At 40.7% G+C, this 20,670-nt stretch overlaps 1 protein-coding gene across 18 annotated transcripts in view; it reads right to left on the bottom strand.

Moving 5' to 3' along the window:
* DLG2 (discs large MAGUK scaffold protein 2) overlaps positions 1 to 20,670 on the bottom strand; it is a 1,731,178-nt gene that overhangs the window by 209,811 nt on the left and 1,500,697 nt on the right. The gene's annotated exons all lie outside the window — the stretch shown is intronic.

The following is a 20,670-nucleotide window of genomic DNA, read 5'->3' on the forward strand; positions in this document are numbered from 1 at the left end:
GTTCACAGCCTCCTCAGAAAGGAATGTGTTTAAAAAGTGAGTGAAATACATGTGGAATCTGAAAAAAAAAATGATACAAATTTTATTTACAAACCAAAAATAGACCCACGGACATAGAAAACAAACTATGGTTACCAAAGGGGAAAAGGTGGGGGAGGAATAAATTAAGGGCTTGGGATTAGCAGATATTAACTACTATATATAAAATAGATAAACAACAAGGACCTACTGTATAGCACAGAGAACTATACTCAATTTCTTGGAATAACATAATGAAAAAGAATCTGAAAAGAAAAAATATGTATGTATATAAATGTATAACTGAATTGCCTTGTTATACACTTGAAACTAACACTGTACATCAACTACACTTCAATAAAAAATAAAATTTTTTAAAAAGGAAGTGAAAGAAGTGTTACAAGTGCTTAGGCATCAGCTCTAATGTGGGAGGGAGCATGTGTGGGGAGAGGCAGAGGACAGAGAATGGGGTTTGATCAAAGAGACCCCTGTCTGCCCACTTAGAAGACCCTAGAAGCTGCTGTCTACCAAGGAGTCAGGTTGAGATGGTGGTCTGGGCAGAGAAAGCAGGAGGAACGCAGGCAGCTGTGCACGGCGGCATGAAACAACTAAAAGTTAGGGTCACTGGAGACACTTGAACTTGGCTGGGAAATGGGCTCCGAAGGAGAGAAATGAGCGGCAGGCAGGGGGATCACGGCGGAGCCTTCGTTGCCCTGAGGGTCATGTGAAGAAGTGTAGACCCTATCCTACGTTTTGAGGGGAGCATCTAAAAGACTTTTAACAACAGAGTAAGCATGATCTGATCTGCACTTTAGAAGATCACCGTGGCAACCGTGTGGAGGACGAGCTGGAGGTGTAGAGGCAGGCGGCGAGAGAACAGTCAGGAGGCGAGAGCAGCAGTCCAGGTGGGAGGGAAAGGGCCTGATCTCAGGCAGCAGCGGTGGGGATGGAAAGTAAGGGAAAGAGGGCAGATGTTAAGTAGGTAGAAATCTGGAAATAATGAAATCTGGATTCCAGTCGCAGCTTCACTGCAATCTCTCTATGTGACCTTGGACAAGTCCTTCCTTTTCAGGGCCCTGTTACCCAACTTGACAGGTGAGGGGGAGACATTCTGTGGCTGTAGGAGAAGGCACGTTATCCATGTGTTTGGTTATTGTTTATTCATTGGGTAATCAGTCAGAGAAGGCACTCATTCCTTGATTCAGTTTTGGGGGTCTTGCTATGAAAAAGCCAAATGGTAGTACAATGAACTCAAACAAGGGAAAGATGAGACTTGAAGTCCATGAGTATTTGCTGATCATGAATTAGGTGCAAAATGTGCGTCACTATGTGCTATAGTGAAGTTGTAAATGGAAATATCAGAGGCACGGTCCCCGTTCTTTGGGAGGGAAATGAAGCAGCCTGTAATTAGTTCAGTGCAGCAAATACTGACTGTAGGCCTATGTGCAGAGTATTATGTCTACCACCGTAAGGAAAGAGAGGAATAAGATGGGGTGTCTGACACGAAGGAGCTCACAGTTACAAGTGGAAGAAGTGATATTGCTATTCAATAGCTGCAAAGCACTGTGGGAGCCCAGAGATAAGAGAATTTGTCCTAAATCCATCTTCGATCTTCATCACAGAGAACAGAAGCATGAATGCCCCTTTCTGTGATCCAAGACTGCTAACAGTGCCCTTCATGAAGGCAGATGAAGCAAGAAGTAATTCACTTCACTTTAAATAAAGAAGACCTTTCCACAGGTGAGGTCCTGTCTCAGTTATTCCATAGAAGAGCAATAAGACATGCTTTTTGCCCTCAATGAAATCATGGGTCAGTGCACATAATATTTTGTATTGTAGGAGGAGGAATCAGAAGGTTTGATTCTAATCTTTCCACCAGGCAACCCAAATGCCTTGAATAGTGCCGAGCATACAGTAAGCGCTCAATAAACATTCAACTAGAGTGAAGATCAAATTTGTTATTTAAATAAAAAGAAGTTCACTCTAAAATAATAACACATACTTGACACTTAATTATCGAAAAATTCACTTAGGAAAAAATTACTTTTACGTAAGATGTCATGAGTAATTAATCAAATGACAGGCAACAGCCTTGTTTTAATACTAATTCCAACAAGATTTCTAAGCAGCAGGTCTACATTTCCAGTCTTGGGAAGCAGATGGCATCTAATTTGCTTTAAGAGGCTTTGAATGACCACACTTGGTGCTTTCAGCCAGGGTGAGTTCAGTTTTTGAATCTCTCATTAAGAGATATTAACCCCTTAAATAAAATATGTGGTTTCTACATATCTAATCTGGAAAGACCACACTTGGGAATGGTCTTGTTTTAGAAAGAAATGGAGTGTGTTAGATGTATGGAAGGAGAATTCCACTAGGAGCTTGGCTAAGAAAAGCTAGTGACTTGACAAATGAGATAACATATGTAAAAAGCTTTGAAAAAACTGAAAGGTGCTAACAATGCAGGTAGGATTAAAAAAGAACATGCACCACATTGTGTTATTTTTTTCCTAAACAGAGAGACCCAGAACACTGAGATCCAGCTGGTGAGAATTACAACATGTAATTTGAAATCTGTGACCAGTAAGAAATGATTCTAAAAGATTCACCATAGGTTTAGCTCATGGACTCTGCACCCTCTCACAGGTGCAGAGGTGGCCACCCTGTTGCCTACCACTAGGGAAAGAAAGCTATGGTGAGACAGAACAATTTCACTTAAGGGCCTTTGGTCACTTCTGGCTTGGGCTGGCATCTGGCTTCTGCCACTTACTAAGCTGTTAAGACTTTGAACAAGTCACTTAACTTCCCTTAAGACTCAATCCCCATCTGTAAATGAGAACAATAATGCTTATCTCACAGGGTTGTTATGGAGAGCACATGAGATAATAGAGGTAAACAGCTTAGCACATAGTTATATACTGGTATATAACAAGTATGGTAACTCTTATTAGTTACTAGAGTTTTACATTATAGTTAGTTATTAGTATTATAATTATGGTTATCGAAAGGGAAATTTTCTTTCCAAAATTGGCTAAAAAACTTGTTTCGAACATTTCTGAGGCTGAAACAAAATACATGGATGATGGATTTGCAGAAAGGAGAGTGGGCGTTTCATTTTAATATAATTGTAATGTACTGAAGAACACAGCAGAATCTTGTGCCAATCACAAACCCTTTCTCATAGTAACATTATTTTGTGAGTGAACCTGGACTGTATGTCCAGTGCCTTAATAACTATGTACTGAAACGTGCCATTTGGCAAAATGGATCTCTTATTAAGTCTATTTAATGAAATAATACAAGGAATATTAGCCAGGAAGGGCCTTGATTTGAATCTCCCTTCTTTCACCCAATGACTATGTGAGCTCTAGCAAAACAAAAATCTTCTGGGACCTGTGACCACATCTGTAAAATAGGGATAATGATTATAGTCTGCATGATTTGAAAGAATTACATGAGGTCATCACCATCATCATCATCATCATCATCGTCATCGTCATCATCATCATCATCACTGAGTTTTTGCTCTGTGCCAAGTTCTGGCAGCCTTTTACTAAACTAGCTCACACTCACCACATGCCATGTTGCCTTCCAGAAGTGTGACTGTAAAGTCAGAGTCTGCAGCCAAGGGTTCAGAACCAGCCAGGTGGGATCAGTTCCGCTGACAGGCAGAAGGCTGCTAAGTGATGACCCAAAACATCAGTAGCTCTTGCTGCTTTAGAGGCTAGCCCAGTCTTTGACAGGTGGGCAGTGGGCCACAGACAGAGGTCCAGTAGGGCAGGGAAAACAGTTCTGAATGTACACAAACATCAGACACTTTGGGACCTGCAGTCAAACCTCTAGTTTCCAAGGCTTATCACAAATAACTACTCCCAAGGATGTCTAAACAGACATCTAAAGGGTCCCAATAAAGGCAAGCACGAGGGGAGGGACAGGACCCCAAATATGTCAAGTCGAAGGGAAAGGAAGAGGAGAAAAAAACAAAGCACATCCACCTGCTCCGCTCCAAAAGTGCTCAGAAGACTCAGAGCAGGGCCTTGGGGAGGACGGATGGAAGGGAGAAGACGCAGGGGCTGCTGAACTGGGGGAACACCATAGCCTTTTTTTCTTTGTCAAATGACCTTCAGGTTTCTGGGACCCTTGGGGAGAGAGGTAAGTGGCATAGGCGGATTCCATCTTTCCCTTGACTTTAAGAAAGTTATTTAACCTTCTGGGCTCCAGTTTCAGCTCTAAAATAGGTATAATAAAATTATGGCATGATTTTCATTGGGTTATTACATACTCGTAAAAAAATAAAGAGAAACTTTCTCTATCTTGGTATAAAAATATACCCAAGAATATCAATAAGTAAAAAAAGAACAGTGCAGAACAGAGTGTATAGGATGCTCCTTTTGGTGTAAAAGAAAAATACACATGGATGCATTATGTATATAATTTACTGTACTTGTAAAGGAAACTCCAAAAAGATGCACAAAAACTAAGAATAGTGGTCAGCTACATGAGGTGGATGGGAACAGGGGAAGAAAAATCTTTGCAACAAATACTTTAGAAAAATCAAATATTTAAGTTATTTTAAATAATAAAATGAAGATAGCAATTAGTACATACCTCATAACACTGTTTTGAAAAGTAGATGAATTAATGTATTTAAAGAGCTTAGCATGGAGCCTAACATAGAGCAAGTGTTAAATACACATTAGCGGGGATTACCATCTCTTTTGAGAGAGCAGGAGGGAGCCCTTCCTTGGCCTCTACTTTCAGCTCAAAGGCAAGCAGGAGACCAGCTGCTGGGGCCCTCATTGGGGCTTAAGGAGGAGAAAGGTGACAATGACCTGGTCTCCTCCTTGGTCATCCAGTCCTATTGCCCAGGATTCAGGGCAAAAGGCTCACCTAGAAATAAAGATGGAGCCTTTACCCAGGAATGACAACACAGTGGACTAAAACATGGAAAAATAGACAACTACAACTCCAACACAGACCAGACCTGTCTGTGACTCCAAGAGTTAGAAATGATTTTAAAACAGGCATGCCTCAGAACAAAACAAAGGAAAAGATGAACAGATGTCAATGAAATGTCATTTTTTTCCACTATGTTGCTAAAAAAAGCTCCAATGTCCTTAAAAAGCACATATCTCAGTGGATGAATCGGAAATGCCACAACAGAATGAGAGTAATAAAAATAAAGAACAATCTGTGAATAGGGCCCTTTATACAGTCAAAAAATTAATAATCTACACTTTTTTGCTCCATCTGCACTATAAAAGATTTAATAATCAGATACAAAAGATAGAAAAGTATCATGTATCGTTAAGTATTCAGATACTGTAACCCAAACTATCCTAATATTGCCTGTTTTACCTACGGTTATGTTAAGTGACTGACAAAAAAAAAAAAAAAGACTCTAAACCTTAGTTCCTTTAGGATTAAGACACACAGCATTTAGAATACACAAAAAGTACCATTTTTGGCACCTTTTGGGGAAATAGCACACAACAGGATATCTTAATTTTATTGGCTGAGTTCTTTAAGTAGGTTCTATTAAAGAAGCAAGCAGGCTGGGGTCTGGGAGGTGGTGATGAGTCACCCCTTGTGAAGCTGCCATACTGTAAGCTGTGGTAGTTAAGAATTCCAGCTCAGAAAGTAGACAGATTTGAGCACAAATCCTAATTCTATCAATCACTATTTGAGTAACTTTAAACAAGTTACTTCACCTTGCTGAACTTCAATTTTCCCATCAGTAATATAGAGATAAATATAACCTCTACCTTATAGGGATGTTTAGGGGATCAAAAGAGATAATGTATTTAAGATGCTGGCATATCGTAGATGTTCGGTAAATGTTAGCCCTTATTGTTATCGCCTATGTTTTCATTCATTCATCCATTCACTAAACCATTACTGATGAGGGACCACTTCAGGTCAAGCTTTAGGTTAGGCAAACAAAATCCAGTAAGAACAAGACACAGTCCCTGAACACAGGAAGTTCTCAGCCTAGCACAGGTTGATGAACAAAAGATGGCAACATAGCGTAGGAAACATTATGATAGAAGTCAGCGACAGCCAACTGAGGCATGAAAAGGAAGAACTGCGAGGATGAGGAGGGGGCTTCAAGGAGGAGCTGATGCTTGATGTAGGGCTTAAAGCATGTTACGTACAAGGCATTGGGACAAAAGCAATGGAAGGGCACAGACACTGGCAGAGAGCGGGGAGAATAATGGTGTGGACAGGTTCTGGGGAATGAATAAGCCAGGCTGAGAGGTTAAGGTTAGAGAGGGCCCGGAGGCTCACCATCACAAAGGGCTGAGTATACAGTTTCTGTAATTTGGTGTGTTTGACAACTCTTCTTTAATTAGGAGCTGAGAGACAGTCAACCCTGCCCTGCCAAGGCAGTGTCTCAAGAGTGTTTCGTATTATTACGGTGGAAAGATAATTTTGTACTACCTTTGCCAGCCTGAGAATTTATCTGCTGAAAGTGTCTTGCCTGATCTTGCCAGTAACTTTTTCTTCTATGTAAACCCTGCTGGTTTGAGGTCATGTCAGCAAATTCCCCCACCCCCACTTCAATTTGCTTACAAATTCTCTCTTACATAGGTAGTTTACTTGAGTATATAACAATGTCAGTATTGGGTAAGAAATATATTTTTTGAAAGGGGATGTGAAATGGAGGGTCTGAGACATATAATTTCAAAAAGCTCCTGCCACTTAACAATGATGTCAAATTGGGTTTTTTTTTTAATCCTTGTGACTCTCCATTTCTTCATCTATAAAGAGGTAGAACTGGACTCATCTCATGGCATGGAATAATTAATGCCAAGTATCTACTACCAAGCCTGCCTGACACAGCTCCGCAGATGGTAGCTATTATTACTGCCTGTAAAAGGTAAAGTGGGTGATCTGGAGAGCAGCCTTGAGAGAAATCTGAGTCTGTTAGGGCAGAAGGATGGCAGGTGTGGGTGGAGGTGGAGGAAGGCAGGTCAACTTGCACTTCTAAGCTGTGCTGTGCTCTGGCTAGTCAGGACCCAGTGAAAGCTCTAGTTGCCGTGTGTTGAACGGAGGTTGGAGACCTCTGATCCCTGTCTTTCTCAGTACAATGAATCTTTCCTTAGCTAGGCTGAGCTTCATGGATGATAAAGGTTAACCAAAGTATTTTCCTTTAGAAGTTTTCAAGTCACTTCAGGTCTCTAGAGCTGGAGCAGTAAGAAGAGTTAACAGATGAGGCTTGCTAAATACAAGCAATTTTTCTGTAGTCCATACCAATGTACTTAGGAGAGGATGTGATGGAAAGAGAGCAAATGTGCTGTTGGTAAGAAATTGCAGTTCTTCCTTTTTATATATTTATATATTTATATCTATAAATGATAATATAATGATACATCAATCCAGGCCCCAGTGGGGAGAATACATTATCCTCCATGGTACATCTGTGCTGTTCAAGCATTTCATGCACAGGACTGAACTCTCATCTAGCCTGAGGAAAACCACAGGCTCTTAGCTTTTAATCCAGTATCTTTAACTGGTAAAACTCATTACCTTTGTAGCCTACAAATGTGTTTATAATGAAGGTCACTGATGATGGACTATAAAGGGAATCTCTCTCAACAACACATCACAGGAATCCCCATAATCTGGATCCTATAAACTCACTGATGAAAACAAATAATGACCAAGAAACAAAATGGTACTTTTTTAACCTAGGTACTTGAACTGCAATGTTTAATGAAATCATACATATGAAAATCTCAGGAAAAAAATTGCATTCCAAATAATCTGTCTTTTCCATGCCAATTATCTTGAAACACCTTGATTTTTAGAGAGTGACAAATGCAACCATATCATCTGACATAAGTAACCCATAACAAACTCATCTAATACTCTTCATGACACTATTACTTAAGGGTAGTGAAAAAAATCAGAAACAACCTAAAAGTTTAATGATGGTAAACTGACTAAACCATTAGTCGATTCCACATAATGGAATCCTAGATCCCATTAAAATTCACTTTTACCAAAAAAAAAGGTAAAAAGTAAGGACATGAAGAAATGATCACAAAACATTAAATGAAAAAAAGGTATCATCTTATTGTAAACGTAAGATTCCAATTTCACAGAATGTAAAAAAAAGTTGTAAAGACCCACAACAAAATCAATAGGTATTATTTTCTATTTTTTGTACTTATTTTTATAATTAGAAAATCCCCCCAAAATATTCTTTTAAAATATTAAATCTTCTAAATAAGACTTTTGGTGGGCAGTGGAAGTGTGGAAAAGAATGCATCTGAAAACATGGACAATTGTGCTGACATTAAAAATAATGTTTGTACCATATGTTAAATACCATTGTTAAACATTTACCTATAATGTAACCAAAGTGAACCAGGATAGGAAGGTTTACATACAACCCACTTTATATATTTTTTCACGGACAGGAATAGGACTGAAATAAAATGAGCCAAAATATTAAAGTGTTGCCTCTGGGTAGTAGAAATTATGAATCATTTTTTTTTGTCCTTTCTTTTTTTAACATGCTTCTGTCTCTTCCAAATTTTTAACAATAAACATGTAGTGCCATCATAATTAGAAAAGTTATTTTTTTAAAAGTTATGACTCAGCAGAAAAAAAAATTAACCTAACCTTAAAGTCACTAAAGTATTGTCATACAGACTAAACTTCTGATCCTCTGACTCCAAGTCAATTTTACTTTCCGTACTAACACTTTAAAAAATACTATGTAAACCTAAGGAAAAAATGCCTACATCAGTTAAATAAAGTAGCAACTTAATTCCACGATTATTTTTTAAAGTGCATAATTAAAAGACCTCCAAATCCTCTGGTAATTAATTCTCTTTGTGAAAAAACAAACACACACACAGAGTCTAAAGCATATGAAGGCTTACTTTACATGGAAAACTAGATCTAATGCTTAAAAGGCAAAGGAAGTTAGATTTGCAGTCTATACAAACCACAAAATTTTCTTTACTTAAAAATTCATTCAACAATGTTTATTAAGCTCTTATTCCTTGTTAGGTATTGTTTTAGGTGCCAAGGATATAAGGGTGTCTACAAATGGGACTGGTGACCACGTGTTGCTGTCACAGGACATATTAAAGCAGTGGCTGGATGATCACTTGGCAAAGATGACAAAGGAGACAAAGATGTGAGGTGGCAATGATCTAGATGGCCATTTCTTAGTCTGGAAAACTCTCATTCCCACTACCCATTCTCCCTCTCTCCCTATGCCCACTTCCACAATCCCTTAGAAAGCAGAGTCTGATTCAAAGGCTGGCATGTGATAGTTCATTCTGAGTAGTGACCCCAGGCAAGAGGAGGGAAGAACCAGGGAGACTGAACAGAGGAGGGAAAGGCAAATACCAGGATGTCTCACTGGGCTATTCACTGCTGTGGGCTGGGAGTCAATCCTCCAGGACCTTCCGAAAAGCATCCATCACACCCTTCAGAACTCTCTCTCCAAGGTGTGAGGAGGGGAGCCTCTATCCACCAGTTCCCTCCCGCCCCCAGACCTCCAACTGTCAAGAGTTGCCACATGGGGTGTCAACTCCCTTGCCCTTCCAGTTTTGTGCATGCCAGACTGGTGAGTGGACTTGTGGCAGAAAGCAGAGACAGGTGTGGCAGCTGAGGCAAGCTGGTGTCAGGTTACACCTTCGTGAAGCTGGTGGCTGCAGCAGCAAAGATGTGAGCACTGAGCAGAGAGGTGGCACCACCTAGACGGTTCCTCTAGGCCATATGAGGGCAGGATAACAACAACGGTAACAAACATACACCGAGCATATATAGACACTGCATACGTTTTATCACTTAATCCTCCAAATAAACTCTATGAAGTAGATTCTACCTTCACTTTTTTTTTACCCCTCACAATTCTGGACGTTAGAGGTCCAAGATCAACATGTCAACAGATTTGGTTTCTTCTGAGGCCTCTGTCTTTGGCTTGGAGACAGCTACATTTTCACATGGCCCTTCCTGTGCACACACCCCTGGTGTCTTCTTGTGTGTCCAAATTTCTTCTTCTTATAAGCACACCAGTCACACTGGATTAGGATTCACACTAACAGCTTCACTGTCACTTAATCGCCTCTTTAAAGGGGCGATCATCTCCAAATACAGTCACATTCTAGGCTATTGCGGGCTTAGGGCTTCAACATATGAATTTTGGGGAGGACACAATTCAGTCCATAACAACACGCAAGAGATTAGTTACTAGGGGAAATGTTTGTGAAAGAGAAAAGGGAAGGGAGCAAGGGAAGGTGGGAGAGTCTGCAAACTATGACACAGGCCTGACACCCCTGAAAGACAGGGAAAGGAAAGGATTGAGGAGGCAGCGTTTCAGACTGCAGCACGTTTGAAGAAAGTTCAAACTAGGGCTGATGGCTAAGCCTCCAGCCAAAGCTGCCCATTAGAAGAGTCCTGGGTGGCAGAAAGGTGTAACTCAGGGGTAGAGTGCTTGCTTAGCATGCACAAAGTCCTGGGTTCAATTCCCCAGGACCTCCGATAGAAGATAAATAAATACGTACACACATACATAAACCTAATTACCTCCCCCTCCATGAGATGCCTTTGTCATTTACAAACCAAATCTAGGGCGAAGTTATGAACCTGATTTGACAGAGAAAGGACTGGAGAGGTTAAGGCCCTGACCAATAGTGTATCATTAACGAAAAACGGAACCCTGCATTTCCCTTTCAGTTATACAGTGCCCACTAAATGACTTCTTCACGGGCTATCTTTCTTGAACAAATAATTCATTTACAGCCTCTCTAAGAAACTGCGAAGTTGCTCTCCTACCCTTAGAAAAAGGATGCAAGAAGCACAAAAAAGACGGTACCATCAGCTAATTTTTCACGAACAACAGAAAAAGCAGTGAACAATTTGAATCCCGGCGCCAGAGCTCTGGGTCACCAGGTCGAAAACCTGAACTGGGGGCAAACTGGGGGGAAAGGAATGGAAGGAAATGCTAGTAAAATTACCTTGGCCATGCGGAAACTTGAAGACTTTCATGCTGGCTAAAACCCACCAACTTCTCTCAACAACGAGCCACGCGACGGGGCGGGGAGGCGGGGGCGGGGAGGGGGTGCGGAAGAGAGCGGACCCGCCCACAGCGCCGGCTCAGACGCACGCACGCACGCACGCACGCACGCACGGGCGCGCACCCCATCACCCCGCAAGCGCGCCCTGGAGCCCCCACAGCCCGCACCCGGAGGAAGCCCGCGCCAAGGCCGGAGCGCGGGTCCCGGGAAAGGCCGGGGGTTGTGGGGGGGCGGGGGCGGTGAGAGCGAGGAGGCACCGGGACTGACGTGCTCGGAGGGGACTGCGGAACCCGCGAGGAGCCTATCCAGTCCCGGTTCAGACAGCCCAAGTCTCCGCGCGAGTTCTCCCAGTTGCCAGTCAGTCTTCGGACGGGTTCACACCTTCTCTAAAAACTGGACTCGCACCACTCGCCTCGGATTCCGAGCGCCTCTAGCAACCACCAGCGATTTAGAGCAGAAACACCTCACCTCCTTTTTAAATATGAGGAAACATGTTGCAAGAAGAAGCTAAGCGGTCTGCCTGAGGTCCTCAGTACGTGGTGGACTGAAGATGGGGCTGAGAACCCCGGGTAACACCGCCTCTCCATGCCCGTGAGCGTCCAGAGCGCTCCGGGAAGGGAAAGCGGAAGTTGGAGTCAGCAGCCCTTCAGAGTTCCTGTTTCGGGACCTGCCTCTGACCAGGGTGAGTTCCCCGAGGGCAGAGACTCTGCCTTACTCACGCCTGTCCCCAGTGCCCGGCAGTGTATGAACTGTAACAGGGCACAGGGCTTGCTGTGTGTCTGTTCCCTGCGGTGAACTGGTGCTTCTTCAGAGCAGAAACCATGCCTTATTCGTCTTTATATTGTGGCACCCAGCAACGGTTGTTGACTCTTAACAGAAAAGAATTTGCTGGAAGGCAGAACACATTACATTACTGGGTTGTTGTGAAGATTACATGAGTTGCATACAGAAACATTTATCATAGAACCTGGCACATGGCAAACATGCAATAAACATTAGCTGTTATTATCATTATTGGAAATTCCATACCGTTCGTGTTTATGAGATATTTGGAGTTCCTAAACTAGATTCAAGGACCTTTGAAATATCCACGATGGCACATATGGGGAAAGCTCTAGAACACAAAGAACCTAGTAGAGGGACAATATCTAGCACATAGCTGGTGCTCAATAAATATTTGTTGAATGTTATATAAAGAAGTGAGCCACATACGCTTTTGGCAAGAACCATCAGCCCACACACTGAAAATGAAAGGTTGCTAACTAACATCTGACAGGGAGAAAATGTCAGTGTCCCAAGTTCTGACTATAAACAAACAGGAGAAACAGCTATATAACCCGTGGAAGGTGTGACCCGATGAAAGAAGGCCAAAAATTGGGGACTCATTCTCAACAATATGATCACAATTTTAAAAAATTTTGGTCTTGTATATCCCTCCAAATTAAATATCACTTGTGTTTTATGGTCCAAAATTTCTTACTTTGCAATATTTCCTGTCATTTTTTTTTTTACAGAACTATATATATATATATTTATATTTTTTAAGTACTTGCTTCTTAGTAATAGTTAATTACAGTTTGAGTTTAGATTCTGAAGACTTTAGGATCTATTTTGGAGACATTATTTGTTGGAATGTGCTCCTCAGATTCGAAGGGTGAAATTAGATGATTGAAGGTCAATGCCCAAGGTGATGTGGTGATAGTGGATACTCTCTCCAGGTCATGACAGAAAGACCATGCTTCATATCCTAGCTCTTCCATGTACTAGTTGAGTGATCTTGGACAAATTATTTCCTGTCTCTGAGTCTTTTTCATAATTTCTAATACAAAGTTGCTGGTGCCTCCATTTCCCTGACTTCACCTGATCATTTATTGAAAAGATATATGCAGGCATGTATTCAATCACTGCCAATTCCCTTCCTCTCTTAAAGGTAAAAGATGACCATGAAACTTGGGGTAGCTACCAATAATATTCATTCTCTTAGGCCCCCCCTGTCAATCTAGGGTTTGCAATCCTTCATCAAGAGTCTTCCTAAGAGAAGTAAACACTTTTCTCAAATCAGAAGTGCATATGACCCAATTTTGCAAAAAAAAAAAAAATATATATATATATATGTATATTTTAATAAGGTGGCTCCTTAGGCAACAAACCACATTGTAAAGTTCAGCTCAACCTCAGTGTGCTTTTTGGCTAGCTAATCTGAGCAGACTTCTAAATCACACTGGCTGGAAAGATGAATATAGTGTTTCATTTGGCATCATTAACAATTACCACCTGGTGCTGATAATATTCTTTAGACTGCCCGTGATGCTTGGTGGCTGAGCTGCAAGTCAAGGGTTTAATTTAGCTTTCGAGCATCGGTAGGTTTTGTTTTCAACAGAGAACTTCAGGTTACATAACTGTCTTGGCTTCTGCTTCAGAAGGTGAACCTTGACTCTCTAAATTAACTCTAAATTAACTCCTCAGGAGCAGAGCTTGTACCTGGAAGCGATTTCCCCCCAAATCATTTGGAAGGTACCAAGATGGCTCTTGTACTCTCTAGACACTTGGCAGAAGAAGCAGGAGAAAAAACATTCTAAGCATAACTAGGTCGTCGTTAAAAGGAGAGATGCAGTCTAAAAATCAGGCTAAGCTTTCTTTTTTCAAACTCTTTCTAACTTTCCCCTGTTGCTGTTCATACTCTGCTGGATTGGCTTCTTCCCTTTTACCAATTACTGTGATGGGTGGACATTTTGTCAAGGGTTTTAGAGAAGAAGGTTAAACAAAGGGAGGTGTAACAGGATGAAAATGGGGCCCCTAGGAGCACATGGAAGCAAATGAGAGAGGAATATAAAGTGAATACACTGAACTGTTCTGTTAAACACATGCGAAATCAGGTTTGAATTAACGCCTAGCCCCCAGCCCACAAGATACTTTCCATCTACTCCAGGGGAAGACACATTTCAGTGTAACATGCAAAATGCTAAGATGAACAATTTTTAGGAACACGGAGGAGGGATTTTGGAAGGAGAAGGGGGTAACCAGAGACTAATTAATAATAATATACAGTTCATATAACATGGACCTATTTGTAGATATGGATGATGTAATCAAAGCTTATAACAGGTGCAAGGACATTCATGTAGTTACTGTAATTCAAGGCTGAGTCTTCTGTCTCAGTTTTGTGACTTCAAATCCTATCTGTTAGTGACAAGAAGTAGTGACAGGAAGCTGAAGGCATGTGGAGTGGGTTGGCATCCGTATACTCGAGAAAGAGAACTGAAATGTGAAGGGCTGGTCGGAGAGGGGTGAGGGAATTGTTTTCAGTGAGTATGGGATTTCTGTGTTGGAGAATGAAAAAGTTCAGAGATCTGTTGCACAACAATACAAATATACTTAACATTACTGAACTGTACACTTCAAAGTGGTTAAGATGGTAGATTAATGTTATGTGTTTTCACTACAAGAAAAAAAACCCTGAGATTTAATATTATATTAGTCAAGTGTTATAATAACATAAATGTGCCAGCAGCTATCATCAATAATATAATAAATATAACTGATATGTATGGGGCACTAACTGTATGCTGGGAACATACAATACGGACTATCTCATTTATTCTAACAGCCCTTTCGTGACAAATGCAAAACGCAAAGCTTAGGTTAGGTAACATGCCTAAGGTCCCACACAACCGGAGCGTGAGCCAGCCTGACTGTAAACCTTGGCCTCAGCGGTCACCTCCCACAGCACTTCTCCTTTCCTGAACTGTGCAATCAAAGTAGGCAATTCAAAATCAGATACATGTTCCTTCTTGTCTTCTGCTCACATGGAGAACTAGATAAAGAAGATGACAACTCATCAAAGGTCAAAATGAAGTCACTAATAAACTGTTTAAAAGGGAGATCACACAGGGCAGGATCTAGAGATGCTGGGACCACTCTGGCTAATAGAGGCTCTGCCCTGTGGAGGGTTAGATAACCCACCTCTCAGCGTTTCTCCTCACGTAGACACCCCTGTGGCTTCATTTGCTGCAGAAGGAGGTCTTCCCACATAATGAGATGACGTCTGGCTGTGACTTGACGTCAAGTGAGTCATTTCATTGTCATAATATATCAGGCACCTCAGTGTAGATCAGGTTCACCCCGTGGGAGCCCTGCAAGTTTCCTGATGAATTTTCTATTTATTCTGAAGTAATTGTGTTTATACCCTAGGCTGACTAATATCTATGTGTGACCAAGTTAAGCACTGAGCTAGCTAGCTTTTGCAGCTGTGAGGTTACAGAAGACCACAATTGGACACCGAGAAGAAGGTCACTGTGCAAATACCATGTCTAGTCTCCAGGCAGGGAGCACCACTGTCTCCGTCACCACGTTTGTATTTGGGTTTACAGGGAGCCTTGCTAATCAAAGTACAGTCCGTGGACGAGCAGCAGCAGCAGCAGCTCACCTAGGAACTTGTTGGAAACACAAAGCTCAGGCCCTATCCCAGGGCTGTAGAATCAGAATCTGCATTTTGAAAGGATCCCCAGGTGATTCATATGCACATTAATATTTGAGAAGCCCAGATATAAAAACGTACAATTCTTACTTTCAAGAATTTAGTGTGAAGGGGAGGGTATGGCTCAGTGGTAGAGTGCGTGCTTAGTATGCTCGAGGTCCTGGGTTCAATCCCAGGAACTTCATTAAAATAAGTAAGTAAACCTAATTACCTCCCCTCCAAAACAAAAGAAACAAACACAAAATAAATAAAACAAAATATTTTTGAAAATTCAGTGTTTACTAAATACGTTCAATTGCAAACTAAATTACCACATAAAAAGGAAATAATTGAATATACTAGGCAAATTTATCATACTAGTTACACAATACTTTCATGTGGTTTTTCTGCTTCACTCCTTTTAACAACCTTTATCTCCTGGATCCTCTTCCTGATATACGTCCAAAGAAGGTAAAAAGATCCCAGCTCTAGGGGAAGACTTGAACCCAGGCATCCCAGCTCTGGATCTTCCCCTGTAAATCACACTACCTCATTAGAGAAATTCAGAAGATCTGTTGAACTTGGAATGGTCAGAAAAAGTAGGACTTGAACTGAGATTTGAAAAATGGGTGAGGTTTGCAGAAAAGAAGGATTTCCAGAGTAGAGAAACAGCTGGTGCCCAGGCATTTGGAGATTGGCATGTGAAAGGAGAAGGAGCTTTTCAGGGAAGGCTGAAGAAAATATTTAAATGTAGGGGTCATGTCCCCACCAGAGAAACAGGAAGAGAGAATGAAATAATGATAGAAACCAGACCATGGAGGGCCTGGAAAGCTAGGCCAAAGGGTGTGGCTATTTGGTAACTCAACATAAGGAATGTATTTTCAGAAGATTAATTATTCCAGTTTTATTCATTAGGCTTTTCTTGCAGGTTTTAGTATGCAATGATAAATATGTTTTAAAAATAAGAGATGGATAAGTTCCAAGGAACACTTTAGAAAACTCTTGCTACATTCCTGCACGTGGAAATTGCACCTTCTGTAATTCTGCACCTGATTTGTCAACTGCTGGCTATACCCCAGGAGACCTGACATCACTGCTTTCTGACAGGGGCATGGAGGATTTGCCAGAGCTCTCGAGAATGTGCAGGCTGGGGAGAGCATTGGCTAGGAGCACAGATTGTCTTTTAAGTAGGGCGTCGGGTGGATGATTCATCTCCAGGGTATCAGAAGAATGTGGAGTAAGTAATGCTGCCAGAGTGGACCTGAAAATATACTATTAGTCCAGTGATGTGCCAGTGAGAATGTTTTTCTGTGAAGGGTCACATATACAGAGCAACTTGATTCCTGGGCAATTTTAACAAAACATAAATGTTTGCTGTTTAAATTAAGAGCAAGAAACATAAAATAACTGTATAAACACTTAAAAAAAGGCAGTTTAATAAAATATGAAGATGAAGAAAAAGAAAAGAAATAAGGGGAAGGAAAAATGAGAAAACGAGAAGGGACGAAAATGTAAGCAGATGCAGAGGAAATGGGAAGACAAGATAAAGAAGGAGTAAGAGGAGAAAAGATACAATGGGAAGACAATTTATTGAAAATTATCAAGGTTTTTAATATCCATTGACTACTGTAATAATGATCTAACTCCATCTGGTAGATATTATACCCATTTCACAGATAAAAGAAACTGATACTACTAGAGATTAAGTCATTTGCCCAAAATCACATTGATAGTAAGTGGTAGAACTGGAATTCAAATAATCAATTCATTTAACCCCCATGAGGTACTGAAGTAATGTCAGTCAGAAGCCAAACCATGTTACTGAGGTCTTTAACATCTGTTTCTCCATCTGTAAAATGAGATAGTACTTGTAAAGCTACTGGATACACTAAGCTCAACAAATAATAGCTATCAACCCTTTGAAAAAGATTAATTAATATATGGGCCACTGTGGGGAGGATATAGGTCATTGGTAGAGTGCATGCCTTGTGTGCACGAGGTCCTGGGTTCAATCCCTGGTACCTCCATTAACAATAAATAAAGAAAGAAACCAGTAAGTAAATTAATAATTATATTACAGTAACAACAATAAATAAACCAATAAATAAATAAACCTAATTACCTCTTCCTCCCCCCAAAAACAAAAAAGACTACAGTGGCAAAAATATAAGAAAGGTGAGAGGGGAGGGTGTATTTTGCTCAGTGGTAGAGTGCATGCTTAGCATGCATGAGGTCCTGGGTTCAATCCCCAGTACCTCTATTAAAATAAGTAAATAAGGAAACCTAATTACCTCTCCCCCAGATAAAAAAAAAACAAATAAATAAATTTTAAAAAATATTTTTAAAAAACATATGGACTACTGGTAACTACCCTCTTTGCCTCTGGGTCCAAGTTTGAGGATTAAAAACTCTCTCGGGAATACTTGGTGTTTTGGCAAAGAGTCCTCAAATCTATCAGGCACCAAACATTCCATAGACTGAATCAATAATATCCCTTGTGTATGCATCCAACTAAATGTTAAATGTACATAGTTTACACTGTGACTAATTAAATATACATTAATTTAAGTTTAATTCCATGTATCCTTATATCATTAAGTATTATCTCTATCAACAAGATCTAAAAATACAGCCACTCTCAGGGAGTTAAAAAGGGAGGTCTTGTGTTCAAAAACCCTGGGAATGACCAGGGGTGAAACCTTTACCGTATTCCACACAGAGGAGAGTAGTGACAGCAACCAGCTGAGACCTACATCAGACCTTTCCACCCCTTAGACTAAGGATCCTCTTCCCAGTATTCCTAATGATTGTCCTCCCTCCTATCCATCTTTTCAAAGCAGCAATAAGTGATTATTTTCTAATGACAGTATTGATCCTGTCACTCTTCTGCTTAAAACGATTTAACTGGCCCTGCTGCCTTCAGACTAGAGATCAAGCTCTAGTCGGGCATAAAGATCCTTGCATGATCTGGGCCCTCCTTAGCAGTCCAGGCTCCAGCAGACACTGGTCTAAACTCTAGCCTATTGAACTACTTTCACTTCCAAGGACAAGAGCTCCTTCTTGCTGCCCTAGTTTTCTATTTACTGCTTTTCCGCCTTTCTACTCTTCAGGGCTAATTTCTCAGAATTTCACATCCTGGCTTTGATATTTTTCTGGGAAGCCTTCTCTGATCCTCCTGTAAGCTGAGTTAAGGTTCCTCCCCAGGCAGCCTGTAAGACCCCCTTAAGCATTGCTTACATTGCATCGCAATTGCCCTGTAACAGGATTTTAAGTTCTGTGAGGATGGAGACCATGCCTAATTTGTCCTCCAATGCCTAGTGCCATGCATGGCACATCACAAGTACTCAGTAAAGATCTGAGTACATTTTAAAGCTCCATGAAAAAAAATCTTTATCCCCAAAGGCAGGAGCACAGTATTTTGGTTGTTGTTATTTGTTTTTGGTGGTTTTTTTTTTCACTTTTGTTAAATTTTAATTCTCTGTTAAAGAAAACCATGCATCAATAAATCTATAATCAAAGCCCCAAGCACAGAGACAAGGAAGTGAAGAGAGCGAGGTCATTAAAAGTGACCCCGAGGAGTCAACAGCCCTGGCAGTGAGTTCCCAGGTTTTAGGTTGGGTCTCTTACCCTCATATCTAGCTTTCCCTACCTAGCCAGTGGAATTAATTCCAGTTACTAAGTCTTTCATTTCTATTAGAACTTCAAGGTTCCTCAGTAAATTTTATATGGAGCTGGTGACAAACTTTAATTAATAGTTCAATGGGCATTGCTTTAAATGTTCTGTTTTTACATGGAATCTATATAATGCCTATTCCTGGGGGTATACAAACTGCTCAAATCTCTTTCCAATTGCTCTTCAAAATGAATTCCAAAAAGAATTAGGTAACTGGCATGGATTATACCCATTTTGCAGATAGAAACCTAGAGACAGAGGTCAGGGATGATTTTCTTTTGAGCACATAACAGAAGGTTTTGTAAAGGGGATGTTTTTCTTTCTCTAATCCTACTTTTTCTATTTTGCTATCATATAGACTTCTCTTGCACCATCTTTAACGCTTTATTGTATTTGTTTTTTTTATAAATCTTTCTTTTTCTAGAAATTAAGCTCCTTGCAGGAAGGGGCTAGGTCTTACTTTTCTTTTTGTCCCTAGCTTAGGTTCTGGAATTTTGCAGGCATGCAAAAAATATTTGCTGAAATGTTGGCCCAGTTCTTAAAATTTCTCTGCCTGTCGTGTTCTTAGGCTTACTGTCAGGAAAGCATCTCTGTCCTGCGATTTACTGAAGAAAAATCTCAGTTTCAAAAGAAACTTAAATATTTTCTGATTTTTTTTTTTTTTTTGCTTTTCACTTTAACATAGAGGACCTAAATATATTTTTCAAATAAGTGACTCCTAGATATTAGTGCAGACAGATGCAAATCCCTCTGGAAATGCATGGGTTACTGCAACGTCCTAAAGAAGGCTACTAGAGAAAGGAGCAGCTGAAGGGATTCTGGGGGTTTAGTCACACAGTCCAATAGTAACAGTTGGGAATGAGTAGAGAGGAAAAACAAAAATAAAAACAAAAGCAACTATTCAATTAGTCCAGATGGAGAAAAACAGCCCATAAGCTAATTGATTATAGCTATCATGACAGCTGATTATAGTGTCTGCCTGTAAAAACACAGGGCCAAAAAAAAAAAAAAAAAAAAAGCACACACAAAAACGCACAGCTTTGTTTGGCTGCCTCTCATTGGTTCATTGGTGAAATACCCTCTAAATAGATGATGCGGTGCAACCCAGCCCTTCCTGGGTGATAAACAAAGTGAACTCGATGATGTGGCAGTTGTGGTAGGAGGTCTGGTCTGCTGAGCACAGAAATTTAGGCAGCCTTGCTGACTGAGGTTTAGATTGTCTTGGGAGCTAAGTGCTACATCAATGACACTTCTGTGTAGAAAGGAGGAAAGTTTGGGATACTTCTTTTCCGTGCCCAAATGTCTTACAAACGATGACACAATTAGGGCTAACGATCTACTGTCAAGCGAACAATTTGCATCCAGGTGTTTCTTTAGGACTGAAGATGATTTGCCCTGAAGTCTGCTCCCCAGACCCCCTGATGGCCCATGACTGCTGGTGGCCCTTCTGCTCCAGCCATTAGAAAGACAAATGCAGCACATGC

The sequence above is a fragment of the Camelus bactrianus genome, chromosome 10 (assembly GCF_048773025.1).
Source record: "Camelus bactrianus isolate YW-2024 breed Bactrian camel chromosome 10, ASM4877302v1, whole genome shotgun sequence".
Taxonomy (NCBI): domain Eukaryota; kingdom Metazoa; phylum Chordata; class Mammalia; order Artiodactyla; family Camelidae; genus Camelus; species Camelus bactrianus.